Genomic DNA, 13,842 nt, shown 5'->3' on the forward strand with positions numbered 1-13,842 from the left:
TCTTCTCCTTCCTTTTTTTTGCACCCATGCTCTTCTTCTGCTTCCCTCCTTACACTGCTCTTATCATTAATTCTTTCTACCTCTTTACTCTCCTCCCCCTCCGACACTCTTTATTTCCTTTTTTTACTTAATCCATCCGTTCTTTGTTCCCACTCATCTATTTTATTTTCTATCGTTCTGTCTTTTCGTTCTCCTCGAAATCTGTAGCTCTGTTCATTACCTCCAGTACAAATAAGGCTGACATTTAAACAAGTGTTAATCACAGCAGACATGTCTGTGTGATGTTTCCGGTCAATCAGAGCACACACACACACACACACACACACACACACACACACACACACACACACACACACACACACACACACACACACACACACACACACACACACACACACACACACACACACACACACACACACTGACAGACACAGACACACACACAGACACAGAGACAGACACACACACACAGACACACACAGACACACACATACACACACAAACACTTACACAAACACTTACACACACTAAACACATGCAAACACACTAACAATGTGACAAACGCATACACACTGTGATATAAACACTGTTATACACAGGAACACAGTTACACACACAAATACACTTTTGACACACACATGCACAATGAGACACACATAGAAAAAGTGACACAAATATAAACACCGTGACAAACACAGTGTCAAATACCCAATAACACATACATACACGCATGACAAACACACTGTGACACACGCATACATATTGTGTCAAACAACCTGTGACACACAAAAACACACTGTTACACACACTGTGACACAAACATACAGACTGTAACACACATGTAAACACAGAATCACTCTATGTCATACACACTGTTACATACACAAACACTATGACAAACACATTGTGAAACAAACATACATACTGTGACACACATAGTGTGACTATGACAAATACAATGGGACACTAGAGACATGCAACACAAACACACTATAATGAACATGCTGTGACCAAACATACACACTGTAAGACACTCATACACACTATGATGACACTTACACACAATTTGACAAAAACACTGTGACACACATTCTGACACACACATGCACACTGTGACACACACATTCTGACACACACACATAAACTGTGACACACACATATACACTAAGATACACACATATACACTATGACAAACACACTGTAATACACGAATACACACTTTGACACACACTCAAAAACAAGATTATCATGAAAAATATTGATTTTAAATCTAATCTAAAAAGGTAAACCTTCATGCATTCTGTATTAAAAGTATGTAAAGTGAAGTGTTTCAAGCCCTTTTTTAAAAAAATATATTATTTTTATAGCTATATATATAGTTTATGAAAATAAATAAAATATCAACTCAAATTATGAGAATATTTCCCAAAAACATTTTTTAAAAATGATTTAAAATTCAGAAATGTTCAATTTCTTAAAAGGACATTTATTAATACACTAGGTACTTGGGCGGGGGCTTCTTTACCATAAATGACCTAATCAATATGACTTGGAATGGAGGTGATGAGACTGTAGCACTGCTGAGACTTTGCTGAATGTTGCTTTGATAGCAGCCTTCAACTCATTTGTATTTTTGGGTCTAGTTTTTCTTTTTTTTACTTCCTCTTGACAACAAACTAGATTCTCCGTTAGGTTCAGGTCAAGCCAGTTGGCTGGCCTGTCAAGCACAGTAATATCATGGTCAGAAAACTATTTGGCAGTATTTTTGGCACTGTGGGCAGGTGCTAAATCCTGCTGGAAAAGGCAATTGGCATTTCCATAAAGCTTGTCAGCAGATGGAAGCACAAAGTGCTCTAAACTCTCTTGGTAGACGGTTGTGTTGACTTTGGACTTGATAAAAGACAGTGGACCAACATCAGCAGATGTCATAGCATCCTAAATCATCACAGACTGCAGAAACCTCACTGGACCTCAAACATCTTTGAGTTTGTGGCTCTCCACTCTTCCTCCAGACTCTGCGACCCTGATTACCAAACTAAATGCAAAAATTACCTTCTCCTGAAAAGAGGACTTATGCCGTGTAAAAAGATTGCAGTTATACTCACATGCAGCTCATGATTATCACCTCTCTCATCAGCTGCAATATACTGTACAGTCTATTGTAGCCTGCTGTGTCAAGACGCTGGTCTGAGGGACCAATTCCGTGATCAGTTAGGAAAAATAATACCTGTATGTTAATCTATAAAACATATTCTGTCATTTGTAAAATCAACACTTAATTGTGTGTTGTGTTGTGTTTACCCCCTCCCCCCCATATGAGACCAGATGTTGAGACCACCATGAAGGTAAAGAAAATCATTCTATTTGTAGATCACGGTGCTCATGACATGAATAAAACTAGCAAGTGTCTGATCAACCTCGGTGTGGTTAGAACTTACATACTCTTCTACATCACTCATGTTCAATGAATAATCTCCGTGATCTTTTGTCTTTCCAGATATTGATCATGTTGGGCACTTATGCTTTAGCCACTGTTCCACTGTCAGATGAAAAGGAGCCATATCTCTCAAATGTGAAACACATCAATTGATTAGAGACCTCTTAAGTACTTGGAACTTGGCATACCTGTTTGAAGAGAAATATTTTATGAGTTTGCATGAAATAGTAAAGACTCTCTGATTGTGTAAGTGCAGTGGGGCTAAACCTGCCAGTGAGGGGGACTCTTGATCGTCTAATTTACATATAATTCTGAAAAAAAATAACATTTACAACCATGCTCTGGCAGCCCATTATTCATAACAGCCATTATCACAACTATTCAGCAATTTGGCAGGAAGGAATGTGAAAGTACCTTGTGACTTTGGAATCATGTCCAAGGGTTTTTTATATGAAAGGTGCTGTGTATCATAAAATAGAAGTTTTTGCTCAGGACATAAAAAGTGCAAGATAAGTAGCTTGGTATTTAAGAATAAAGGGGTGTCCCCTATGTCCCCTATAAAATCTTGTTGGTAGGGTGCTGCCGAATATGTTGCTGTAGGGATGCTTACTTCTTTTTTTTTTAAATTAGTTTTTTCAATGCCATTCACACCTGATCAGGTTATGATCATGCCGTGTTGGCCGCAAACAGATGTTAAAAAGTTCCTTAATCTCATGAGTGAATGCTAAGATTAGTATTAAACCTAACATTTGCAACTTACTCTCCTATACTTATTTGACTTGCTAACAGGAGGTTGGCAAGCAAGGTAACAAACAATATGTTTTTTAAAAGTTATACAGTGTGCATGACTTTGCTTACAGTTTTTGATGGACTGATTCTTCTCTTCCTTCACTGTCTTTTGAAATACATCAGTCAATTATTTTAGTACTATCTAAAGTACCAATGTACATAAAACTAATCTACATTTAATTGCAAAGAAAACTAGTCAAATGAGTTGATTTGACTTCAGTCCTGCTTTTGACAAAAAAATAACCAATTCAAGTTTTGGATTTTGGTGAGGCACTAGGGGTGGCCTGTCAGACTTCAAGGGGGCCCAGACCACCTCTCTGAACATGTCCCTAGGGACTGAGTAAACTATATTTCAAGGATGTAATTGAGGTTCTGCTTTCCAAACTGTTGGCTATTCTGACACCGCATCTTTCCCAATGAGGACACATCAACCGTGACTCGTTTTTTTAGAAATAGCATTCAGCAAATTGTGGTTTAATCTTTGCACCATGAAAGAAGAACCTGTATACTCTGCCCATCACCATACTCCTGGGCTTTGCTTCTACAGCCTTACTCAGGCTTGTATGCCAAAATGGTATAAATGTGGTTCCTTTTTGAAACTACTGTACACAGAATTTTGAAAGAATATCAATGTGCTTTATAATGTAACTGCTATTGTTGCACATACTTAACGGTGACTATGTGGCTCCAAATTATAAAATGTGTTTTTTTATTTACATCTTCTTCAAATGCAAACATGATAGAAAGACAGTCGTGTATATCAGTATCTTGTGCTGCTATAGTGATAGTCTAATGCTTGATGATCGGGCAGACTTCCTTCAAAATTTAAGATTACATTTACAAGTAACTCAAAAAATAATGAGGCATAGCTACAGCAGTCTCAAAACTAAAATAGTTTTTATAACCTAGTAGTACAATAATCAGTATGTTGGTGATATAACAGTATATTTTGGTAGTTAAATTAAAAATGTGGCAAAATAATGGCAGGGGTACCACTGCACTGGCAATAACTGATCAATAGTATTCCTAGGCACATTCTTAGCTAAAAATGACCAAGGTACTACACAATAGTGGTTATTGTTTTGAAAAAGCTATAGTTTTGCATTTATCTTTCCAGGCAAAGGTTACCCAGCTAACAGTATTATGGATTTAAAAAAATCTTTTCACACGATTCTTTAAATCAATTGTTGGATTGAATCATTTCATTTGAGTAACATTTCCTTAAACAGCACTGCACACATCACATGCTCACACTTTCAAGGGGAATTTTTCCATGTTTTGTTTGGTTGTCCAATTACTGTTAATGATAAATGTAATTGATTAAAACAGTACATTACCCAGGGCAACAGGGTTCTTTTAATTGAAAAGTCACACTGTGAGTGCTTACAGGTAACAGGATGCATTGCATATTGGCAGCTGTAATTCTTACCTAGCTTTACTATAGCTCAAAATGTACGACTAAATCATAGGACTCAACAATGTAAAAATGTTACCTTGACAAAACATGCAATTCATAGTTTTAATACAGTTACAGTACGGTAAAGATGAGGTTAAGAAATTCAAACTGAAGTTCTTCCATATGTCAAATGTTGGCTCTGGTGCCAGAAAAAAAAGGAAAACAAAACTGCAATACCTATAAGCTGCATTTGCATTGCCATGGACAGATTGTGAGACTTCATACCGTTATATGGAACTTGATAGGTTTGAGAATCAGCAAATGTATGAAAATGAATATTATGTAACATATGAAAACAGTGTAAAAGAAGTGTTTGATATTCAGAACACTGTTAAGTTTTAGAAGCAGGTTAAATGTAACAAAGTCATCATAGCAACAGAAAATTATGTTTAATGCTTTATGAAGGAAATAGAAACATAGTTATTGCCAATTGAATTCTTAAGAAAGAAATTGATCTTGTGTGTTCACTCATTCAACAGTATTGATCTACATTTCTGTCTCCTTTTCAAACTGTTTATAGAAAAAGCTCACCATTGTTAAATCCAGAGAGGCCTTTTCAACTCTTCAAAATTCATTACTGCTCACAATGGAAATAATTTAATTAACAGCAACTGGGAGGCAATGCACCCAACTTGGTATTTAAGCATTTTAGAGAAGAAGAAATGATTTAAGATTAGTTTTGCTTGAGGAGTCAGCAATCCAGTGGTATTTAAAACTAGTTGAGCTCATTACAGTTCAAAATACCAAGTGCTCTACTTTTGTCATGGGAGAAAAATAACTCATTGTATCCAACGATGGTTCACTTTGCACCACAATTTATCACATAAAGCTGATTCTTTTAATTCTCACTTAGTGAAGACAACCTCCTTCTACTGTTGGTAGGTCCATCAGAACAACTGGGAATACATCGATTTGCTCAAGCAAACAAGTGACAGGGCTTAGTGTCTGTGAGAAGAGGGAGCTCTACGTAGCTTTGCCAGGTTTCCAGAGCCAGTTGGAGACCAAAATTAGTCATCTCTCAAAACTTTATCAGGATAAAACAAAAAGGTTCTGTGTGTATGCACAACTGGCTAATGCTAGGAAACAATACACTGGATAAATGTGAAATACTGCTCTCAAAAATGAAAAAACTCATAGCAAGAAGGCTATTTGTGTAATATGTTATACATCTGAGCTTCCGGTTCTGTATTTAAAAAGGTCAAGGTTATGAACTGAGAAAGAGAATTCCTTCCTTTTTGAAGAAATGGAGACTTCTTCCATTATCCCTGAAGGTAGTGACTGCAGTGGGTGATGAAAAACTGTTAGCGGCTGAAATAGCTTCACAGTGGAAAAAGCATTTGAAAACATCTCATCTTTAGCAAAAGGCTGCAGCAAAGTGGTTTTCAAAGTCTCATAGCAACAGTAAGAGTCATGACCAGCACTTTCCCCAGCTGTTGATGAACTCTGTTACATAATGAGAGGTGCTCCGTATATGGGTTCTTAACTTTCAAGTATGTCCTTACATGTTTCTCCAAATGGATTTATTCACAGGCTTTGAGCCATAATGCTTTCATTTAGATATAAAAGATAAAAATCTGAGCAGGGCTAAAGAGACCACTTAAAGGAAAAGTTAACAGAGGAAAATTGAGCTATGATGATTTCTTACATCTTGTGTAACAGCTGCAGTGCTCCCGTGTGGCAATTTGTTCTTATTTGAGATTTCAGAGTATTTCAGCTTAAATGTCAAAGAAGGTGGTAAGAAGGCAAATCCAGTAGGCTTCTAGTTTTGAATAGTTTTCAATTCACCACCCCATACATTGTTTAAAGAACAGCTTTTAACAATCGCTGCTCACTCAAGAAGATGCTTGATAAGCATGCGCGCAGTCTTCTTTTATGTCGTTTAATGCGACAGACTGATTATTTATTATTGCCACCTACAGGTCTGGTATCCTTATGTGGGCCTTTTGAACTGTTACTGCATTGTTTAGAGGACAGAAATATTCATAAACAACTCTGGTGTGGACGAGATTTGCTTTGAAAATGTAGAGAAAAAATGTTATTCCGAAAATATCTGTCAATGTATGGATGTAGCCTCAGACTGCCTTTAAAGGCTGTTCAGTTTATACAGAGACAGTTTCAGCCTGTTCCATAAACCAGAAGGGCCATTTCCTGATTAGTCTGAAGAGTGTTGAAGCCTGTCAACTTCGATTCTTGTTGAACAAGGACAAAAAATTGCATGATTTTGTGAATTTCCAAAATGCTTTTGATGAGAACACATTCGACTTCTCCATTTTTTTTCAACTGTTTTACTTTCCACTATTTGTGGTCCATAAAAAGGCACATTTCAATCCAAGTTTCATCAACCATAATTGTTGTCAGTACACTCTGCCTGTCCAGTAATGTAATTGTAAAGAGTGACAATAAACTGCTTCATGTGAGAGCCAAAAGTTTCCATTCAGCCTTTTTGTAATTTAACTGAACACATTTGTTGGTAAGAAAATAAATTCAATAAATAAATATATTCAATAAATTGTAATATTCCTTTGTGTATTTTTTTTACTTTGGAAATAAAAAAGAACAGAGTGGTGGCACATACAGTTATACAATTATAATTATATAGAATTATATAACATATTATTCTTACAAGCTGAATTCTTGAGAGGCTTCAAATTGAAATTTGCTCAAAGTCTAAAGTGAAGGCATTAACAAAAGCAAATGTGCAACTATGAAGTACAAAGAAAGCTACTGCCAGTCTGTTATCACATCCCAATAGTTGATTTTAACCTATGTCCTACCTCTTACAAGGCATAAAGCCAATCAAAGTATAGGATTTTGGGGTGGCACCTGGGGTGGCCTATCAGACCTCAAGGGGACTAGTGCCACCCCTAGCCCCCCCCCCCCTCTGGACGCACCCACATATGTATTGTAGGATAAACAAGAAAATGTGAAATGAAGAAAGGGGGATAACTTGTAAAAAAGCTAATATTTGCATTTACTTCTAACATCAAATCATGATGACTGAATTGGTTTATTGCTTCAAAAGAACTGAACCCTCCTTATTTGTTCAGATTTTTTTTTTTTTGCATAATTTTCTCTTTATCATTTCCGCTTCCACTTCACAGGACTTCAGAAAAATCTGCATCCGCACACTGTGTCCATCCAAACATGAAGCAATGAGCCATAGAACACTGTCATTACAGTGATAGCACTCAGAGGTGTTGTTCTGCACAGTGTGAAAGGCTGTTATGCAGTCACATAAGTGTTTCCTAGGATTCTACATGGCCTTAAATGTGGCTCTGTCAGTCAGAACAAAGGACTATAAGGGCCTGTTTATAATCCCCACCAGTACCATCACGAGTAGTTAGCCACTGCTGGCTTCTCTGGGTCTGAGCTCACATATGTCTTATAGACCTGAAAATTAGTTAGAGCAGAAAAAAGAAATGCTAACAGAAGAGTATTTGTCTGATGTGCTGTCCTTGTTAAAACCAGCCTTTAACCTCAAGGGCTGCAGCACATTGGAGCAGGAGTGCAAAGCGGACTAAATTATTTAATTAAATGCTTGAAAATGGAACGCGAGGGCATGTTAATGCAAGATGTCCTTAGCTGGATTGCTCATGGAGTAAAACATATTTTTTATAATTTTCAATTACTCCTGAAATCTGTCAATAGTTGTTTTTGCTTGTAAGAAGTAGTGCACTTTGATTGCGCTCTATTGAGAAATTAAGTACTCCACTTACCCAATGTTTTGTTTAAACACTGGCTCCAAGCACCATTTACAAAGTAGCTGTGGACATGTTTGAAAAAAATATATTGTTAACTTTTTGCTCCCATTATAAGTCAGAGTTAGATGCATTACAAAGTCTTGTTCCCACACACAGTCCAGTAAACAACTTACTGATCCTACAAACTCATGGGACTGCAGTCATAGATTTCTAAGTAGCACAGTGCTTAAGGCTTCTACAGGGAAACCCTTTCTTATGAAACTTGGCTACTTCTTTGGTCATAACGACAGTAACAGAATCCCAAACTTATTTTTGAGTTTTTAAGTAATAACCAGCTTTCTTTAATGCATGTTTCTAACAGCGAGCAGTTTTGTTCATTCTAAGTTTTGACACTTCCAAAATCCATCAAGTTAAACAATGTGATGACATCAATGATAAACAATGATAACTTTGATCAATTGTCCATTTTAGAGGTGAAGGATGATGGAGATTACTGGGATTAGGGCTGTCAGAATTTTGCCTCATGATAATCATGGCCAAAATAATTTATGAAAACGGTATCATCCCAATATTCTCACAACAATGGCTCTGTGGTATCTTTGGCTTAATGTCCATCCATCATGTCTTCAGCTCTTTCTCTGTCCAATTTTCAATGTCTCCCTTTTGCGGTCACTGTTATTCTGCATTTCTAACAGATTGGAGTGTCCACAAACACCTTTTTTTTTTACCAAATCCTAAGAACTTCCAAACTGGCAAGGAAACTGTTGAGGGGTTCAGGGAGAGAACCTTGCTCTCATCTCCTCCAACATGATTTTCACTGCAGTAGAAGCCACACACTGCGGTAAGGGCTAGCTGGCTAGCTGACAAACCTAGACTATATAAGCTGCCCCCAACTATGAACCAACTAGTTGCACAGTACCACATATGCTAATTTTAAGCACTCAATGCACTTTTCATTTTTTTAAAAATATGTTTTTTGTCAATACCAGTTATTGCAACAGACCTAATTGAAATGGCAATTCTCGAAAATAGTTTAGCGATGGTTGAAATCTTTTTGTATAAGGAAGTAACTGATGCATTATAACTATGGCGATTTGAGGGTTGTGTATACAAGAAAGGTCTGTAACATCATGAAGCAACCAGTTTTAAACTTACCCCACAGGAGAAGTTAAGAAAAACAGTGCATGTGCCAGTACTTCGGCAGTGCAGCTCTGACCTTGGATGATGACTGCATGGTTCCATAAATGAAGATGGTTAACCATATCACCTCTTTTACAGAGCAGTGCACATCCACTCCCTATATCTATATGGAAGCAGAGCCACATTATCTTCCACCCTATCTCAACCATAACCTGGAAACTTTATTTCCATTTTAATATGATGCCTGTGGCAGAAAGCATGTTGTCCATTTGTCGCAGTTAGATTTGATTTATCAGCTCTTTCTCAAGGCCTTCATCAAGACCAGGTACACCAAATTACATCTGCTAGCTTGGCCACCACCTTGCATTGCAGCCCGCAAACATCAAAGCATGAATGTGTGAGAAACCATCTGTTAAGCTCCTTGGACAATTCGCTCAATCCCAACTCAGATGAGGGCATGCGGCCCCAGCTTAGCTAGAGCCAGGCAAAATCCAGGGGCATGCTGGCAGCCAATGCTGAAGTCCTGCACTCAAGAACTGTGACCATTCATCTACTTCCTTTGCTCTGAATCCTACCAGTCTGGCACATTCCCCACCCTTTGGAAAACCACAACAATAATTCCATCCATAGTAATTAAGTGCCTGGAACATCTGAGGCTGCGTACCATCTTGCCAATTGTAATACAATAACTACATCCACTCCAATTTGCCTACAGGGCCAGAAGGAGGACAGAGGTTGCTGTGACCTGCCTGATGCATCTCCTCCTTCAGGACCTGGATTTTCCAGGCAACTGTGCCAGGATCCTGTTCATGAGCTTTAGCTCTGCTTTAAGACCACCCAGAGACATCTGATGATCAGGACACTACATCATGTCAACATTCCCTCCTGTCTGTTCCATCTGCTGCACAGTTTTTCAGTGACAGACAGCAAGCTGTTTGGGTACTCACAACAACAACTCTACTCACCAATCAAAAGTGGAGCACCACAGGGTTGTGTGCTGACCCCATTCCTCTATAACATATCGACTGCAACGGCCCCTCACGCACCACCACTTATCTTAAATATGCAGATGACACTGCCATGATCACTCTCCTCACCAATAATTAATCCAGTCTGGTCCACCATAAAACTGTGGCTATCTTCACCCGGTGGTGTGAGCACACAGCTCAATGTCAGTAAAAGTAAAGAAATGATCATTGGAAGCCCATCATACCAGATCCCCCATCATCATTAGCGAAACAAGGGGTCAATAAAGTGTAAATGTTGCATGTAATAAATTAAGCAGTTAGCAAAAAGACTGCAGCCTCACTTCAACTGCGTACTGCCTCTCTCTCTCTCTCTCTTTCTAAATATTCAATTCAGATGTATTCAAAGTTATGCCCCGTTTCTTCAACATGCTCACTGTCAAAATTATCGACCTCCCTGATGTTTCTCACATATACACAGCATCCTGCTGAGCCAGAGCTCCACCAAACTGTTCACAGCTGCAGGCTGCAGTGCAGTGATGTACATGTGCAGCATCATAAGGTTTCACTGAATGTATCATGAATGATGAGACCTGTTGCCCCAGGAAATATTAAACAGGGCTGCACAACTGTGGAGTTAACAAGTGCACTAATTACAAACTCCCGACCAGCTGTTTGTTTCCCTCCGTTTCTCCCTTGTTTCTTGCTCATCTTCTCCTCTCTCATTCACTTTCATTCTTGCTCTACCACATGGCCTTCCCTCTGTATTTTGCAGTATTTCCGTGGAGCTGCCCCACTTTTAGAAGCAATAGAAGAGAGGGAAAAAAAGAGTAAGTTCAGCATAAAAAGTGAACTACTTCTTCTACCAACTGGGAGGGTGTAAGAGAGAGAGAGAGAGAGAGAGAGAGAGAGAGAGAGAGAGAGAGAGAGAGCAAGCGGCACATGTTGAATTAAAGGGCATCTATTCATGTTTTTTAATCCTCAATTTTTATTCTACAACGTTCTGTTATAAGAATTTCAAACAAATTTCACACTTTTCTTCTTCTCTGCAGAATATCAGCAGGCTCCAGGTGTGCTTGCAAGATAAAGACCAGGCAGTAAAGAAAGCGTGTGAATGTGTGTGCATGAGTGAGTGTGTGTGTTTCCTGAAGCAGGTATGGATGGGTTCAGATAACAGGAGAGCAGGAGGGAAACAAACTGGTTTGTTCCCCGCAGGGCTAATGTTTAGGTTGTTTTTTTACTAAAGACAAGGAGGTTGCTGCACATTTTTCTACAAATCTGCTCCTTCATATTTATTTCTTCTCTCTGTTTTCCAAATGTTTTTCCTTTTTTTTTTACCAGGCTCATTCATTTTAGCTTCAAATGTTCCTATTTTTCTCTTCTCTTTCCCTCCATCTTTCACTTTCACTTCTTTCTTCTCTCTCACACTCACACTTACTCACACAATCTCTCCAGTTAGACTAACGCTCCACAGTGTGCGGCTTCAACAGTGTTGCTGAGGATGCAGAAAGCAGCCAACTGCAGCATCAATCCCATGTTGTTACATCCACAGGCAACAGAAAAACAACACAGAGCGAGAAAGAGAGAGCGAGAGAGAGAGCGAGAGCGAGAGCGCGAGAGAGAGAGAGAGAGAGAGAGAGAGAGAGAGAGAGAGAGAGAGAGAGAGAGAGAGAGAGAGGGTAACTGCCATACTAAAAACTTGTTTTTTTCAATTGAATACGACATGATTAGAAATGTAATCAAAGAAAGACAGAGAAATAAAGAGAACAAGAAATCCAAAGGAAACATGGATGAAAACAGGCAGGGAGATAAGACAGAAAACAAGTGACAGGGTGTGAGAGGAAGAGGATGAAGAGCACAAGGACTCTAAAATGACTTAACTGATTTGTCTCTAAGAAACCATCCTAACAATTACAGATTTTGTTTGTGTCTATGTGTGGAGCTCTCTATGTAGGCCTTTGTGTGGGCATGAAGTGTGTAATTGCAATATCTTGAAGGGAAGATTGTGCCTGTTTGTGCGAATGGTTGTTGAGATGGCTTGTTACTCGTGACTCGAGGTCTCTGACCTGTGGTTTGTTTTATAGTGCACACACACAGATACACACACAGATGATACACACATTAAAAAAATCTCTCCTGTTCGAAATGGAAATATAAACAAAGACAAATGTTTTTCAAATGTTTGGCTCATTTTAGGAGAAGTCATAAAAAAGATGGTGCTCTCTTCTGCTAAACATGTCATTTTTGTACCATAAGTCAACACAAGTGTTGAAAAGTATAGCTTTAATTATATGGAGCCTTTTCTGTTATTGAACCAAGCACTCTTATTACCCTTAAGTTTCATCACGCATGACATGAAATTACTTTTTTCAGGCTTTAACCCTCCTGTTATGTTGCTGGTCAATTTGACCCTTTTCAAAGTCTATTTTAGGCAATATATGCCTTCCAAACCAGCTAAATGCAGCATAAAAATCTGGGCAGCATGTGACAGAAGAGGAGTCATGTTAATTTATCAACATCACTTCATAAAAATAAAAGCACAAATACACATTTTCAAAAAATAAACAAAGATCCATATCATGTCAAACTATTGTATTTATATTTAGGCCTTTCCAATATACATTAAAAAAAAGTTTTAACATTAGTGAGTTATCTTCATTGAAGCATGATCTGTGAGAATTAAAGAACACCAATGGACTAGATAATGATTTAAATGTTCAATAATGGAGTTAAAAATTAGATTAAAAAAAAATGTGTATTGGGATTTTTGAATATGCCCCGGGTCAAATTGACCCAGGAACATTATTGCTGTTCCAGAGAAATGAACATAACAGGAGGGTTAACAATGAATCCATGCACAAGAAGACTGTTTACTCTACAAAAAGAAACTATTAAAATGATATTCTACTGTAAAAACATGCACACACACACACACACACACACACACACACACACACACACACACACACACACACACACGCACGCACACACACACACACACACACACACACACACAAATGGTATCAAACAAATGGCACACCTGAGCACACTGATGTTGAACTGTATTACATGGGGTAGTGATCTTTATAAAGACAATGAGGTCGTCATCTGTTTTGAACACCATTTTCTCTACACGCTCTGGATGGCCAATCATTCCACCATTTTTCCAAGTGGGCATCACTAGCTCAGTCAGGAGTGTTCAAGTGTGATTCCTTGTGTCTGTATCTGAATATGATGAGCGTTAAACACATTTGCTCTTTCTTTTGCATTATTCTCTATGTTTATTCATGCAAGTGTGGTTTTTGTTTATGTGTGTACAGTTGGCAGGCAGGTCCGTGTTTGAGGCGTACCTCC

At 38.3% G+C, this 13,842-nt stretch overlaps 1 protein-coding gene across 1 annotated transcript in view; it reads right to left on the bottom strand.

Moving 5' to 3' along the window:
* LOC117811836 (sodium/calcium exchanger 1-like) overlaps positions 1-13,842 on the bottom strand; it is a 355,950-nt gene that overhangs the window by 164,599 nt on the left and 177,509 nt on the right. The window lies entirely within an intron of this gene.

The sequence above is a fragment of the Notolabrus celidotus genome, chromosome 4, assembly GCF_009762535.1.
Source record: "Notolabrus celidotus isolate fNotCel1 chromosome 4, fNotCel1.pri, whole genome shotgun sequence".
Taxonomy (NCBI): domain Eukaryota; kingdom Metazoa; phylum Chordata; class Actinopteri; order Labriformes; family Labridae; genus Notolabrus; species Notolabrus celidotus.